A 16353-nucleotide genomic window follows, 5' to 3' on the forward strand; every position below is an offset into this window, starting at 1 on the left:
AAATTAATGAATTGGAAGATAGTCTTGTGGAATTTGTAAAAGAGTACAAAGAGTACGTTGTATTCCTAGTTATACAATGAAAGACCAGTTAAAAGCAAGAGTGAGAGAAGACTTCAACATACATCTAATTGGAGTTTAAAACAAAGGAACAGAATTTTCCAGAATTATGGCAATTACATAAGGTTAGTAAGTACTCAGATTAAAAGACGCACCAACTCTAAAGGGTATGAATAAAAATAAATCCAAACTTTAGACAAATTGTATTGAAATTTTAGAACATTACGGATAAAGAGAAAATTTTAAAAGCTACTAGAATGAAAAAGATAAATTATCTTCAAAAGAACAGTATTAAACTTAAAGCAGGTTTCTAATCTACAATAGATGCCAGAGACAGTGAAATCTTCAAACTGCTAAGGGAAAATCGTTGTCAACCTAGATCTTCATTTTCAGCTAAAATATCACTTACAGATGAAGACAAATAAAGGTATTTTCAAATATAAAAGACCCATTGATATTCACTAAATGAACAATTAAAGTATATGTTTCAGTAAGTAAAAAAGTGAATTCAGAGAGGAGTGGGCTACCGGAAATCATTATGAGCAAAGAAAAACATAATAATAATATAGGTTGATAAAATTAACTAGTGACCACTTAAAAAGTAAGAGCTATAAATTGTGTGGTTAAAAAAGGATGGAACTAAAATTCTAGACAAGATAACAAGTAACATGGGAAGGCTATCAGGTGGTAGCTAAAGGTTTGGGGGAGAAGAATAAAGATATTAAGTACTTTTAGACTTTGATAAAACATTTATAATTAAATTTTCATGTTGAAAATGTAAGAATAATTAGTAAAACAAGATAGAAATGCAACATATATCTTCTAAACTAGCAGTGGGAGGAAACAAAAGGGAATTATTTTCCAATCCATCAGAAGGTTGGAAGGATAACAAAAGCAGAAAACAGGAAATAAGCTGATAAAAATTAGTCCAAATATATCAGTAATGCAAAATTACATGTATAGCATGGTACCATTTATGTAATGTTTAAAAACTCATAGAGCAATTAATTCCATGTATTGTTTTCAGGTATATATCTACCTGGTAATCTCATTAGACGAACATGGAAATGATACATAACCCATATCTAGGGGAAGGAAAGAGAGAATGGGATGGAAGTGAGGTACACAAAGGACTTTCACTGTGCACTCTATTTCTTTTAAGAAGTGTATGGTAAATGTGACAAGAGCCTAATATTTTATAAATCTGAGTGATGTGTTCACAATGGTCACTTTCTGGGCATCTGAAGTACCAAAATAACTATACCTAAGTCCATATCAAATATAACATAACCTCCAATTATCCAAATGAAAAAAAACTTTAAGAACAGTTTTTGGTCATTTTGAATTCATAAACTTCTAAGGAAACAGACAGAATAGTGAGAGATCTACTCAGAATATTTAATTTTCTAATAAAGTTATATATACATACTTAAAACCATATTTTATATAAAAATATTAATTTGGAAATATCCTTTTTCCTTATTAAACAATCGTATTTAAACTAATCATGCATCTTTGACATCAGTAACTTTCTTAGTAATTATAGGGATATGTTTGAGCCATCTAACACAGTTCTCCTGTTCGTATTATCTTCATTTTCCTCAAAGGTGAGATATAGTACCCTTTATTCCATGTATGAAGCTGTCACTGGAAATATCTGAAGCTTCAAGTTCTTACCCTCATATTAGGAAAATTTTAAAATAAATTTGTCCTGTGGGTTTATATTTACTATTTCCAAAGGTATCCACTTACTGCATTACTTTTTAAGCAATTCTTAAATGACTTGCTTACATCAACATCTAACTCTTGCAACTGTGAGGTCATGCCCCGATGTATAATGATAAATATGCATTAAATTTATTTGATTAATTTTAAATCTATTCTGTCAGATGATCCTCCAATTGCATTGATTGAAATAATTTCTGGCTACTGTGTCTTGACCAAACAAGTATTTTGTTAATCAAAATAGATAAAGTAAACCAAAATAAGAAAGACAGTGTAATGGCAACAGGAGATTATCTTATATCTGGCATAACCTTACATTCAGCCATTTTTTTTTTGCTATTTCAAATTCACAGGAATGTATAAAAACAATGTAATATGAACATTTGTATATCCATCACCCAGAAGAGACTACTATTCTGAGCAATAATTTTGGCTTTTAAAGAAAGCTCCTTCCAGGCTTCCAGTTCTGGGACAAGACAACATAGACTCAAATTTTCCTGCTCTTACCCTCTAAATATAATGAAATATCCTAGAAATAAATCAACAGAAAATGATAAAAAGGATTCATTCTAAATGCTGGATAGAAAAAAATGGACTGACTAGGGACCTCAGGACTTAAAGAACAACACTGCAGTGAGTTCTCTGGGTTTTCTTCCCCCCCGCCCCCGCCCTTTTACAAGGAAGAGAGAAATCTAGCAATGACGTAGCACAGAGACCCATACCCAGTGGCAGTGGCAGGCCAATCTATTCACAACGGTTGTAGCATTAGAGCTCAATCTAACTCCTGCCCCACACCAAACAATAGCAGCAAACCCAATGTATTAATAGCAGGAGCAATAGTGGGTCCTGAGTTGGACAATCCACCCACACTCTACAGCAGCCAGCAATATCATCAGTGGGGCCAGCAGGTTCTATGGTTTCCAGTCATTGATTTGGTAGCAGAAAATGACCCAAGGTGAGTGTCTCCAAACCCTCCACTTAATGGCAGAGAACTGTCCAGACCCTGTGCTTCCTGATCCTTTACTCAGTGGCAGAAGGCAGCCAGGTAGGCTATTCACTCCTTCAGAGGCACCTGAATAAGTAAGAGTAGGAAGCAAAATGGTGCCAAGTGACCAGTGAACAGGCTAGGTGAAATGCTCTCCTACTTGTAGGTTTGGAATACCCTACTCACCATATAATAATACTAAGAGAACCAGAGAAGCACCTTCCACTTCTGCAAGTGGCACCAGCAGGTGTCTAGTGGAAGCTCAAGTAGAGTTAGATGATTAAGTAGACCAGAATATTATCACAAAGTTTCAGAAAACTAAATTATCATTGAAACTACAGGTCACAAAAGTAGGAGAGAACCCATAAGCTAAGCCTAAATAGTGCAAAAACCTGCTATAAGAGAAGATTTAAATAGTCTCCTAAATAAGATCCAAAATGTCCAAAATACAATTAAAAAATTACTCACCATACTAAGAACCAGGAAGATCACAATTTGAACAAGAAAGGTAATCAACTGATACCAATGACAAGATGAATTAGATTTCAAAATATCTGACAAAGATTTTTCAGCATCCACCATAAAATCGCTTCAACAAATAATTATGAATTATTTTAAACAAATTAAAAGTTTAAAAAACATAGCAAAGGAATAAAAGTTATTTCAAAGGTACCAAATGGAAATTATAGAACTTAAAAATACAATAATCAAAATAAAAAACTCACTAGATGGGCTCGTAGTAGAGATGACAAAAGGAAGAGTCAGTGAACATGATAAATGAGCAAGAAAATTTACTCAAGCTGAACAACAAATAAATAGATGGAAAAAAAGAACAGAGTCTCAGGGATTTTTAGAACACCAAAAAAGATATAAATTTATATCATCAGAATCCCAGAAGGAGAAAACAAAGAACATGGGACTGAAATGGTATTTGAAGAAATAATTGCTGAAAACTTATCAAATTTGGCATAAGATCTAAGTATACAGATTTGAGGAGCTGAATAAAACCCAGATAAATAAACCCAAAGAAATTCATACCAAGAAAAATAATAAACACCTGAAAACTAAAAACAAAGAAAAAAAATATTAAAAGCAACCAGAGAGAAACAATGCATTGCCTAGAGGAAACAGGAATTCGAATGACAACAAATTTCTCATTAAAAAACATGGAGGCCAAAAGGAAGTGGAACAACATTTTCCAAGTGCTAAAAACAAACAAACAAAAAAAACCAACTGCTGTTAACCATGAATTCTATATCTGTTGAAATTATCTTTTAGGAATGAAGAAAAAATAAAGACATTCTTAGACAAAGGAAAACTAAAAGAATGTATTGCTAGCAAACATACCCTTAAAGAATAGCTAAAAGTAGCTTTCTGAATGGAAATAAAATTATAAAAGATACAAAAGAAGAATTGAAACTTTGGAAAGAAAAATAATAAAATGGGTAAAAATAAGGGCAAAAAATAAATTATTCTCATGAGAATCTTTAGTTATATTTGATGGTTGAAGCAAAAAATATAACAATATCTGTTGTGGTGCTTAAAATGTAGAGAAAATACATGAAATGATTATATTTTCCAAGGGAGGATGGTAATGGGACATTAATAGAAGACTTCAATTTTTTGCTAGAAGCAATCAAACACTGATACCTGTAATAAGTTACGTATGTATATTGTAGCACCTAGAGCAATCACTAAGAGAATTATACAAGTGCTATACTAAAAACTAGTATAAATGCAATAAGATGGAATTTTTTTAAAAGTTCAAGTAATCCACAGGAAGACAAGAAAACAGAAAAAAGAAACAAGAAACCAACAGAAACACATAATAAAAGGGCAGACTTAAAGCTAACGGATTAATAGTTACTTTAAATGTAAATGGTTTAAATACACCAATTAAAAGATTATCACAGTGGATAAAATGTAATGACTCAATATATGTTTACTAACATTAACTCACTTCAAACACAATGACATAGGTATGTCAAAAGTAAATAAATGTAAAAGGTATATCATGCTTATATTAACTTTTTAAAAAATGGAACTAGTTATATTAATATTAGAGAATGTATACTTCACAGCAAAGAAGGAAAAAGAGTAGCATCATGTAATTACATTGATCAATACCATAAGAAGTAGTGAATCTAAATGTGCATGTACCAAACAACAGAGTTTTAAGATGCATAAAGCAAAAACTGGCAGGGCTGAAATGAAGTCTGGAAAACAATTCAGGAATAAAATGAGAAATTTGACAAAATATAGAAATAATTTTTAAAAATTATATAGATATACTAGAAATAAAGAATACAATAACTGAATTGAAAAACTCATTAGAAAGCTTTAGCAGCAGACTTGATTAGAGAAGATAGTCAGTGAGCTTTAAGACAGAACACATGAAATTACCCAATTTTTAAAAATCAAAATCAAATCAAGTATTTTCTATGACCACAATGGAATAAAACTAGAAATCAATAACAAAAGGAATATTGGAAACTGTACAAATTCATGGAAGTTAAGCAACATGCTCCCAAATAACGAATGAGTCAATGAAGAAATTAAAAAGCAAATTTAAAAATTCCTTGAGACAAATGAAAATGGAAACACAACATACCAAAACCTGTGGGATACAGCAAAAGCTGTGCTAAGAAAGAATTTTATAATAACAAATGCCTACATCAAAAAAGTAGAAAGATTACAAATAAACAACCTAACGTGATATATCAAGGAACCAGTAAAACAAGAACAAACTAAACTCAGAATTAGTAGAATTAAAAAATTACAAAGATCGAAGTGGAAATAAATGAAATAGATTAAAACAACAATACAGAAGATAAAGGAAACAAAAAGTTGGGTTTTTTGAAAAGATTGACAAAATCAACACACTTTTATCTAGACTAAGAAAAAAAGAAGACTCAAACAAATAAAATAAGAGACAACAAAGGAGATATTACAGCTAATACCACAGAACACAAAGGCTCTTAAGAGACTATTATGAACAACTATACACCAACAAATCAAAAAATCTAAAAGAAATGAATTCCTGGACACATACAAACTACCAAAACTGAATCATCATGAAGTAGAAAACCTGAACAGGCCAATAATGAGTAACGAGAGTGAAGCAATAATGAAGGCTCTCACATCAAAGAAAAACCCACGACCTGATGGCTTCCCTGCTGATTTCAACCAAACATTTTAAGAAGAACAAATACCAATTCTTCTCAAACTTTATCAGGAAATGAAGAGGAGGGCATACTTCCAAACTAATTTTACAAAGCCAGCATTACCCTGATATCAAAACCAGACAAGGACACAACAGCAACAACAATAAAACTACAGGCCAATATCCCTAAGGAACATAGATGCAAAAGTCCTCAACAAAATACTGTCAAACCAATTCAACAACACACCAAAAAGATCATTCACCATGATCAAGTGGTATTTATCCCAGGGATGCAAGGATGGTTTAGCATATACAAATCAATAAACATAATACATCACATTAATAGAATCAAGAACAAAAACCATATGATCATTTCCATAGATGCAAAAAAGTGTTCAACAAAATTCAACATTTCATCATGATAAAAACACTCAACAAATTAGGTATAGAAGGAGCATACCTCAACACAATAAAGGCCATATATGACAAACTCACAACTAATATCATAATGAATGGGGAAAAGTTCAAAATTTGTCCTTTAAGATCTGGAATAAGACAAGAATGTCCACTTTCACCACTTTTATGTAACATAGTGCTGGAAGTCCTAGACAGAACAATAGAGCAATAGAAAGAAATAAAGGGCATCAAAATTGGAAAGGAGGAAGTCAGATTGTTCCTGTTTGCAGATGACATAATTATATATACAGAAAATCCCAAAGACTTCACAAAAACACTATTAGAGCAATAAATGAATTCAATAAAGTTGTAGGACACAATATCAACATACAAAAAATCAGTAGCATTTGTATATGCAAGTAGCAAACCATCAAAAAAGAAACAAAGAAAACAATTCCATTTACAATAGCTACAAAAAATGATACCTATGAATAAACTTAACCAAGAAGGTGAAAGATCTCTACACTAAAATACTGTAAAACAATGATGAAAGAAAGTTAAGAGGACACAAATAGAAAGATATGCTCATGAATTAAAAGAATTAATATCATTTAAATGTCCACACTGTCCAAAGAGATCTACTGATTCAATGCAATCTTCATTAAAAAAGAAACAATAATTTTCTTTACATAAATAGAAAAAACGATCCTAAATTTTGCATGGAACTACAAAAGACCCCATACAGCCAAAGCAATTTTGAGAAAATGGAACACAGCTGAAGGCATCACAATATTTGGCTTCAAAACATACTACAAAGCTATAGTAACTAAAACAGCATTGTTATTGGCATAAAAACAGATGCACAGACCAATGGAACAGAATAGAGAGCCCAGAAATAAATGCACACATTTACAGTCAACCGATTTTTAACAAAAAAGTGCCAAGAATGCACATTGTGGGGGAAAATGTATCTTCAATAAATGCTGCTGGGAATAGTGGATATCCACATGCAGAACAATAAAACTAGATATTTATCTTTGACTTTGCACAAAAAACAAATCAAAATGAATTAAAGACTTAAATTTAAGACTGAAATCTATAAAATTACTATAAGAAAACATAAGGAAAATGCTTCCTGACGTTGGTTTGGGCAAGGGCTTTTTGGATAGAAGCTCAAAAGCACAGGCAACAAAAGCAGAAATTGACAAATGGCATTACATCAAACTAAAAGACTTCTGAACAACAAAGGAAATAATCAGTGAGTGAAGGGACAACCTACAGAATGGGAGAAAATATTTACATACTATGCATTTGACAAGTGGTTAATAACCAGAATATACAAGAAACTCAATGCGATAGGAAACAAAACAAATAATCTGATTTTAAAATGGGCAAAAGATCTGAATAGACATTTCTCAAAAAAAGACACACAAATGTTCAGCAGGTATATGACAAAATGCTTAGCATCACTAATCATTAGGGAAAGGCAAATCAAAACCACGATGAGATATCACCTCACTCCAATTAGAATGACTGTTATTAAGAAGGCAAAAAATAACAAATTCTGTCAAGAATGTGGAGAAAGGGAAACTCGTATACACTGTTGGTGGGAATGTAAACTAGTACAGCCATTATGGAAAACAATATGGACATTACTGAAAAAAAACAAAAATAGAATTATCACTTGATAGAGGAATCCTACTGGGTATTTATCCATAGGAAAATAAATCAGTTTATCAAAGAGATATTTGCAATCATGTTCATTACAACACCGTTCACAATAGCCAAGAGATGGAATCCATTTAAGTGTCCAACAAGTGAATCAATAAAGAAAATGTCATACATATACACAATGAAATACAATTCAGCTGTAAAAAATAATGAAATCCTGTCATTTGTAGCAATATGGATGAATCTGGAGAACACAGTATTAAGTGAAATAAGCCAGGCACAGAGAGGCAAATGCTGCATGATTTCACTAATATGTGGAATCTAAAAAGTGTGTCTCAGAAATAGAGAGTAGAATAGTAGCTAGCAGAGGCTCGGCAGAGAAAAGGAAAGATGAATTCACAGGGATTATTTTCCCAAAAATTTAAAGAATTAACATCAATTTTACCCATCTCTTCCAGAAAATAAAAGTTGAAAGAACACTTTAGAACCCACTTCACGAGGCCAGTATTACACTGATACCAAAAGCAGAAAAAGACTGCATAAAAACAGCAAACTACATACCAATATAAATTTATAAACTTTGAAACAAAAAAATTCAACAAAATATTACCAAATTCAATTTAGTGATGTGTACAAATAATTACATGTCATGATCAAGCGGAATTTATTCTAAGTATGCAAGGCTGGTTATCCATCGTATCAACAAGGCAAAAGAGAAAAATCATATCAATAGAAATAAAAAAAATTGTAAATCCAGAACTCTTCATGTTGAAAACTCTCAGTAAGTTACAAATAGAAGGGAACTACATTGATAAAAAACTTTTACAAAAAACATATAGCTAACATCATACTCACTGGTGAAAACTGTTTGTTCTCCCCTTAAGATTGGGAACAAAGTAAAGATGTTCACTCTCACCACTCCTATTCACCAGTGTATAGGAAGGTCTAGCTAGTGCAAGTCAAGAAATAGAAATAAAAATCATAAAAATTAGAAGGAGGAAATGAAATTGTCCCCATTTTCAGATAACATGGTTGTCTATGCAGAAAATTTCAAGGAATCTAAAAACAAACAAACAAACAAACAAAAAAACCACATTCCTGGAGCTAAGAGGTAAGTTCAGCAAGGCTGCAGGATGTAAGATCAACATATTTTATATACTACTAATGAACTGTGGAAACAGAAATTTAAAACACAATACCATTTACAATAACTCCAATGTGATTGCAAATACTTACAACCTTAGGTATGCTCTTAACAAAACATTTACAAGAGCTGCACAGTGTAAGAAATACTTAGATATACACTTAAAATATTTATAGGATCTGTACACTGAAAATTACAAAATGCTGATAAAAAAATCAAAGAAGATCTAATAAATGGAGAGACATTCCAGTAAGTGGATTAGAAGACTCAACGTAGTAAAGATGTCAATTCTCCCACATTGATAAACAGGTTTAATGCAATTCCAATCAACTTCCCATCAAGATTTTCTGTAGAGATAGACAAACTTATTCTAAAATTTATATGGTAAGTCACAAGCCCTAAAATAGGTAAGACAATTTTGAAGTGGAAGAATAAAGTATAAGGAATCACCCTCTGCAGTATTAAAGCTTATTATTATTTTCAAGTATGAAAATGAACATTTATTTAGCATGAGAAGGAATTGCAATAAATAATAAATTCTAAAAGGTTGAAAATACCATAATCATCACAAAAATTTTTTAAATCCAATATTTATATTAATTAACTTCCTGACACACTTCTATAATACATTCTCCCTACAGTTTTTAATTGCTTTCTCTTTAATTGCCTCCCTTATGAGAATTGTTTTGTTATATTTTCTATGGTGAGAAATGAAAAGCAATTATATTAAAGCTTATTATTGGCCACAATAATCAGGAGTGTGGACTTGGTGCAAAAATACACATATAAATTAATAGAACAGAACAGAGAACCCAGAAATAGCCCCACACGAATATGCCCAACTAAATTTTTACTAAGATGTAAAAGTAATCCAATGGAGAAATATCAGCCTTTCAATGAATAATGCCAGAGCAATTGGACACACATGAGTAACAACCACACACACACACAAAATAGCCTTGACCTAAACCTCACAACTTATGGAAAAATTAACTCAAAATGGATCATGGAGTTAAATGTAAAGCATAAGACTGTGAAACATTTAGAAAAAAAAAAGAGAAAAATCTCTGTGAACTAGAGAGAGGCAATGCATTCTTAAAAATAACAGAAAAAGCACACTCAATAAAATTTTAAAAATTAGTAAATTGGACCTCATCAATATGAGTAACTTTTGCTCTGTGAAGTACCCCATAAGAGGATGAAAAGCCAAGCTAGAGTGAAAGGAAATATTTGCAAACCATGCATTTCACACAAAGGACTAGCATTTAAAATATATAAAGAACTCTCAGAACTCAATAGTCAAAAACAAACAGTCCAATTAGACAATTTGCCAAAAAAAAAAAAAAAGTAAAGAGACATTTCATCAGAGGATAAACAGGTGACAAGCACATGAAAAGATGTTCAGTTTCATTAGCTATTAGAGAAATGCGAACTAAAGCTATAATGAGATATCACTACACATCTATCAGAATGGCTAAAATAAAGCATACTGACAATATCAAATGCTGGTGAAGATGTGGGGAATCTGGATCATTTGTACATCACTGGAGAGAATATAAAATGGTACAGTCACTCTGGAAAACAATTTAGCATTTTAAAGACAAAACTAAACATGTAACCACTGTGAGATCCAGCAATCACTTATTGGATAGAATGCCAAGTCTCTAAATAAATGGAAATTTTTGTGCACATAAAAACCTATACATGAATATTCACAGTAACTTTATACACAAGAGCCAAAATCTGTAAACAACCTTGGTATCCCTCAGCAGGTGAATGGTTAGACAACCTGTGGCACATTCATACCATAGAATATTACTTAACGATAAAAGGGAATTAACTATTGATACACACACGTTGGATGAAATTTGACAGAATTATGCTGAGTGAAAAAACAACTGCCAAAGATTCCATATGTGTGACTCCATTTATATAACATTTTGAATTGATGAAATTTTTTAAATAAGTGGAGGACAGATTAGAGGTTGTCAGGGTTCAATGACAAGGTGAGTTAGAGCAGCAGGGAGGTAAAGATTGTAACAGAGAGGTTCTTGCGGTGACGGAATTATTTTGTATCTTGACTGAATTTACAGGTAGTGGTCATAGGAACCTACACATGTGATAAAACTGTATAGAACTAAATACACACACATATACACACAAATGAGTACAAGTAAAACTGGGAAAATATAAAGATTCGTGGATTATATCATGTCAATATTCTGGTTGTAACACTATTATAGTTTTGAAGATGTTACCATTGGAGGTAACTGCATGAAGGGTACAGGTCATCTCTCATTAACAGTTCTTACAACAGCATGTGAATCTACAGTTCTCTTAAAATAAAAATCAACAAGCCTACAAAGCAGAGCTTTCTCCTGCCTTTCCTCCTCCAAACCCCCAGCTAATTGTTAAATATTTACCAGCATGTAGAACCACTTATTTTTGGAGAAAGGATTTTGTGTTAGTGAAGTTCATTGCAGTTTTTTTTTCCCCGAGTGCCTGACAGAGACTAACAGGTGGCTGGAGACAATAGAAAAGCCTGTGGCCTTGGGAGAGTATTTCTACTTCCCTTGGCCTCAGTTTTCCTTATCAGTAAAACAGAAATTAGTACTAGAGGGAAGTAAAGTGAACACTTATAGCAAACCTATTTTTGACTCCTTCCCTTACCCTCTCAGAAAAGCCCATTGAACTATGCATTATGAGTCTCCATGTTACGTACAAGGAATCAGAGGCCGAGAGGCATGCCCACCGCAGAACAAAGCCAGAATTGGAGTCCAAAGTCCCGGTACATTTCTTTACTGCTTGCTACCTGGAAGCCGGTCTAACTCCCCGACTCTAAATCCTTCAAGATGGCCTCTCCTGGTGGAAGCTGAGTTGGGTATAGAATGGCTGATCCTCTGAGTGGAGAGGGCTGGAAAAAATCCAGCTCATCCCCAGCCAGTAGATATGATTGCACCAGAAGCCACAGACCTCACGAGGCTGGCCTCCCTGCATTTACACCGCAGAGCTACCACGCAGGGACAGCTGCTAAGTTCCCCCGGCTTGCGTGTCTGTTCTCTGCTGTTCCCTGCAGCACAAACCCAAGACAGCTCTAAAGGTGGAGAGCATTCCCCTTAGGCAGCAAGTAGGGATTTGGGTTCAGCAGCTGTGAGCTACGGAAACATGGGTATCAACTCTGAATGAAAAGGGTGCAACGTTGGCACAGGGGACATGCCTGGTCCGTGAGGAAGGAAAGAAAGATTGCCTAGGGTTGGAGACCACATTGTTCAACAGAAACTGCCTTCTAGCACTCAGGAGTCTCCTTGGTGCTTTCCTCACAAACTACCAATCTGCTGCCCGTGATGTTTGAAAGCAAAGCAGTGTTTAAAGCCCTAAGCTGGGGGTCGGGAGACATGGGCTTCATCCAGTCCTGTGACTTCCTTTTAAGACTTTGGACAGGCCATGCTCCCATTCTGGGATTCAGTATCCTCCCTCATAAAATAAGGGAGTTGAGTTGGGGGTCCCTGAGCCCTCTCCCAGCCCCGCCAGCCCCCACAGCCAAGGTTAGCTCTAAGACCTGCATGTGGGGCCTGCCTGAATCCACCACAGCTCACAAACATTATTAGAACAGAAGTCCTAGTCGGATTTCATTTTTCTTCCAAGGCTGTTTATTGCCTAACAAAATGTACTTAGTGGTAAATTCGTGACTGTGATGTTAAGTGTAGGCTACGAAACCAGAGACAAAAAATATAGTTAGGGTAGGGGTGTGCAGCACAAAGCCAGAAGAGGGAGAGTTATGCAGAGGGTGGGGAAGCCTTGAATTCACAGGAGCATCTCATAAACACAGGCACCGTTGCTTATTTATGCACATCCTATGCCCTGTCTGGGTTCCGCGTGGTCTCCACTTCTTGTTAGCTTTTCAGCTGCACACCAGGCCCCAGCTGGTAGTGGCTAATTGCAATCAGCAGGTGAGAAATGTAGGTTCTCCGAAAAGGAATTATCTCCAGCACTGGGAACCATTCTGGGAAATGTAACAGACCTGGGAAGAGAGGGGGAGATGTTTAAAACCTGAACTTCTGAGAAAAGCATTAATTGAAAAAGACAGCACCGCGCACCAGGAACCCATGACTTGCTCGCCTGAAAATATAATGAAGCGACTTAGTGTGGAAGGAAAGATGGGGGAGCATTTCCATTTCTGCACAAGCAGCTCCTGCCTTGTGCACACAAGCCCTGCCTGCCCTCTTTTTCCAAGAGACCCAGAGAGCACAAAGGTTTGTTCTTGTAATTTCATGGTTACCTTTACATTTTTTTCTGCGCGAGTAAAATGACTTCACCAAACTAAGGACTTTTTATTTATTTTTAAAAGACAGACTGCATGCAATCTACTCTGTAGCTGAATGGCTTTACGAAGTAAGTTCAAAGTAGGTTCACAGTGTCTCGAGGTCACTGAACACCAGGTGTTCATTCAGCCTAGTGCCAAGTAAGAGAGTGGGACATGGGTGCAGCCATATACCCTAAAATGTTATTCAGCTACTTGGGGAAGTGAGCCCTGAGTCAGGGAGCAAAGTCCTGGCTGAAGGCTTGTCTGTGTCCCCAGCCTTAGGCTGCTCTCTGTGGCTCCTGTCAGAAGCACCTAGGGACAGGAGAAGGGCCTGCCTGGGTGGCCTTCATAGGTCTTACTGGCTGGCCCTGTGAAAACCCACCTGATCACCCACAGATTCGGCTTCTCTCTGTGTGTTATCAGAAAAGGGAGTGAAAAGCGTACCAGAGGGGTGATTTGAATTTCATTTTCTCAATATGTCCCCCTGTGGGGAACGCTGCGTGGTGTGCATGCTGATTCAAAGAAAATTGTCTCTGCTCACAGGGGTTTAAGGCTAGTCATGGGCAGCTCACATTACACAGAGCTGAGAGGCGCCCTGAAAACCACCTGGGGAGGCCACACAACCAGGGGACTGGCCCAGCCACCTTTATGGAGGGGCTGCGTGATCTGGGCAGGCCCCAGAAGCCCTGAGGACTGCTGTGTCATCATCTATAAAACCAGCGAATTGAATGCCACGACCCTTCACCTCACTTCGCCTCTTGGATTCCATAAAAGGCAAATACTAAGATGTGGCTTCAAATACAAAAGATTCGCTCCCCAAAATAAATGTTGCCTGGGGGTTGGGGGAGGGTGGGTGGCTTTGTCGTTTCTTCCTTTTGGTTGTTTGTAGGACAAAGGGGAGGGGGAGGTTAGGCTCCAGAGTCCATCTCAAAAAGAATCACAGTCCCTGGTGGGAGGTCAGACTAAGGACAGATACTCTGACAGGCCAGGGAATCTTTGTACACCTGCAAGTACTCCCCCTCCTTCCACTCCCCAGCCACCCCATGGGCCAAAGGAATGTCAGAAGAGAGATTAAAGTCTCAAGGGGAGGAGATAAAGAGGCCTTGAGACCTTCAGCCTTGGAGCCAAACCCCAGGCTTTGTGATCAAAAGACAAATAAACAGCAATTCCCACCGGGTCTCTCAAATCTGCTGAGCGGCACAAATGTTTCCTCTTTATAAACAAGCTTACCTGGAGAAGGCAAAGAAAACCAGACCCTGAAATCCCACGCCGTTTTTGGCAGACCCCTCAGGAGAAACTGCTGCAGACAGCTTATCGAGTGCCTTTCTTATATCTCTCTGAAATAAGATGTCCAAGTTTGATAATAAACTGCAAACAGACGGAATCAGCCCACTCATCATACCAGCTTCCTCATCCTGACACAGGGAAGGTTTCAAGTATGAGAAGGTTTACAATTAGAAGTCGCCAGAAGGATTTCAGAGGCCACTGGATCAGGAAGATGAACAGAGAGAGTGGATCGCCTGTGGCCTCTTTTCAACAAATATTAGGCTCTGTACTGCCAAATTGCACAATTCTAGGGGGCAGTATTCACATTGAAGTCTGTAAAGCTGTGTTCCAGGGGGCATCATTCAATGGGGAATGCAGTGCCAATGGTGTCCTGTGGAGTGAAGAAAGACGAAGGCCACAATGAGTGCCCACTAGGTGCCACCACTTGGATACACCAGAGCACATATAAAGCAAATCTCTGCCCCAGTGACACTTACCTTCTCATTAGTAAGTTACGTAGGAAGGTAGACGGCAATGGCCACCATAGTAAGACTATATTAGCATGAAGAGTGGGGAGGGTTGCAATTTATAGTAGGGTGGTCAGGGAAAAGTTCATGAAGATGAAGTTACTTTAGAGCAAAGATGTGAAGAAATGAGAGAGTGAAACCTGTCAGAAGGCTCTCTAGGGTAAGAGGGATCCAGGTAGAGAGGACAGTGAGCACAAATGTCTTAAGGCAAGAGCATGCCTGGTAGAGCCAAAGTGCACCATGGGAGCCAGTGGAGCTCAAGTGGAGAGGCTGAGTGTGTCTCTGCAGGTCCTGAGTGCAGTAGAGAATCACAGAACATTATCGCTGGTGCCCTCACTGCTCCATCAGCCTGCTCTGCCAGGCTGGGATCTCAGTAGCCACCTCACAGGGTTCACAGGACTCCTTAGTTCTCCATTAACTAACACCTAGTCTCGGATATAGTCCCGTTTAATTAATAACCAACTAGGAGTAATGCCCCACCCCTCTGAGTCCCTAGCTCACCTGCATTTCAATAAGGGTGGCTGTAAAGACAAGTCAGGCTTCAGACCTCAAGCAGCAATCTTGGAATGCTGTGAGAGGACTGAGAGATGCTGAATTCTCCCTGCTTTGAAGTGCTGGGGACCTAAGACCATGGGGTCTCCCACATAATTCCCTGCCACCGTCATCTGAGCAGGGCTCCTCATAGTGTGTCTTGGAGATGGAGACACGTAGAAAGAGAGAGGGTGACTTAAGGTGTCCCTCACCAACTCCCCCAGGCTTACTGCAGAGACAACACCCTCTTTCTTCTCCTATCTCACCATACACAGAGTGATCGAATGAAAGTTTGCCTGACCCTCCCCCACCACCTTTTCCCACAAGAAAGTGGAGTAACCAATGGAGAAAATGAACTGCATCTTGGACTCATCTGATTTTGCTCAGAATCTCTGGCTCAAGCATCTAAGATTGATTCGGTCTCTGTCATACTTACGTACTCAAATGCCCTGGCACAAAGAGTAATGCAAGCAGTGTCTACCCTGCTCAATGTGAGATGGGGCTTGAGGGGGTGACCCAGGCATTTTGATGACAAGTTTGTGGCTGAGCGCCCAGAAGATTTCTTTGGCCAGGACCTCCTCATTT

At 36.8% G+C, this 16353-nt stretch overlaps 1 long non-coding RNA gene across 1 annotated transcript; it reads right to left on the reverse strand.

Moving 5' to 3' along the window:
- Nucleotides 1–12775: 12775 nt before the first annotated feature.
- LOC105499823 (uncharacterized) lies at nucleotides 12776–15685 on the reverse strand. Its single transcript, XR_011618328.1, has 3 exons — nucleotides 15208–15685; nucleotides 14675–15101; nucleotides 12776–13162 (listed from the first exon to the last, which is right to left on the reverse strand). It is a non-coding gene; the product is annotated as an uncharacterized lncRNA (long non-coding RNA).
- Nucleotides 15686–16353: the final 668 nt, after the last annotated feature.

The sequence above is a fragment of the Macaca nemestrina genome, chromosome X (assembly GCF_043159975.1).
Source record: "Macaca nemestrina isolate mMacNem1 chromosome X, mMacNem.hap1, whole genome shotgun sequence".
Taxonomy (NCBI): domain Eukaryota; kingdom Metazoa; phylum Chordata; class Mammalia; order Primates; family Cercopithecidae; genus Macaca; species Macaca nemestrina.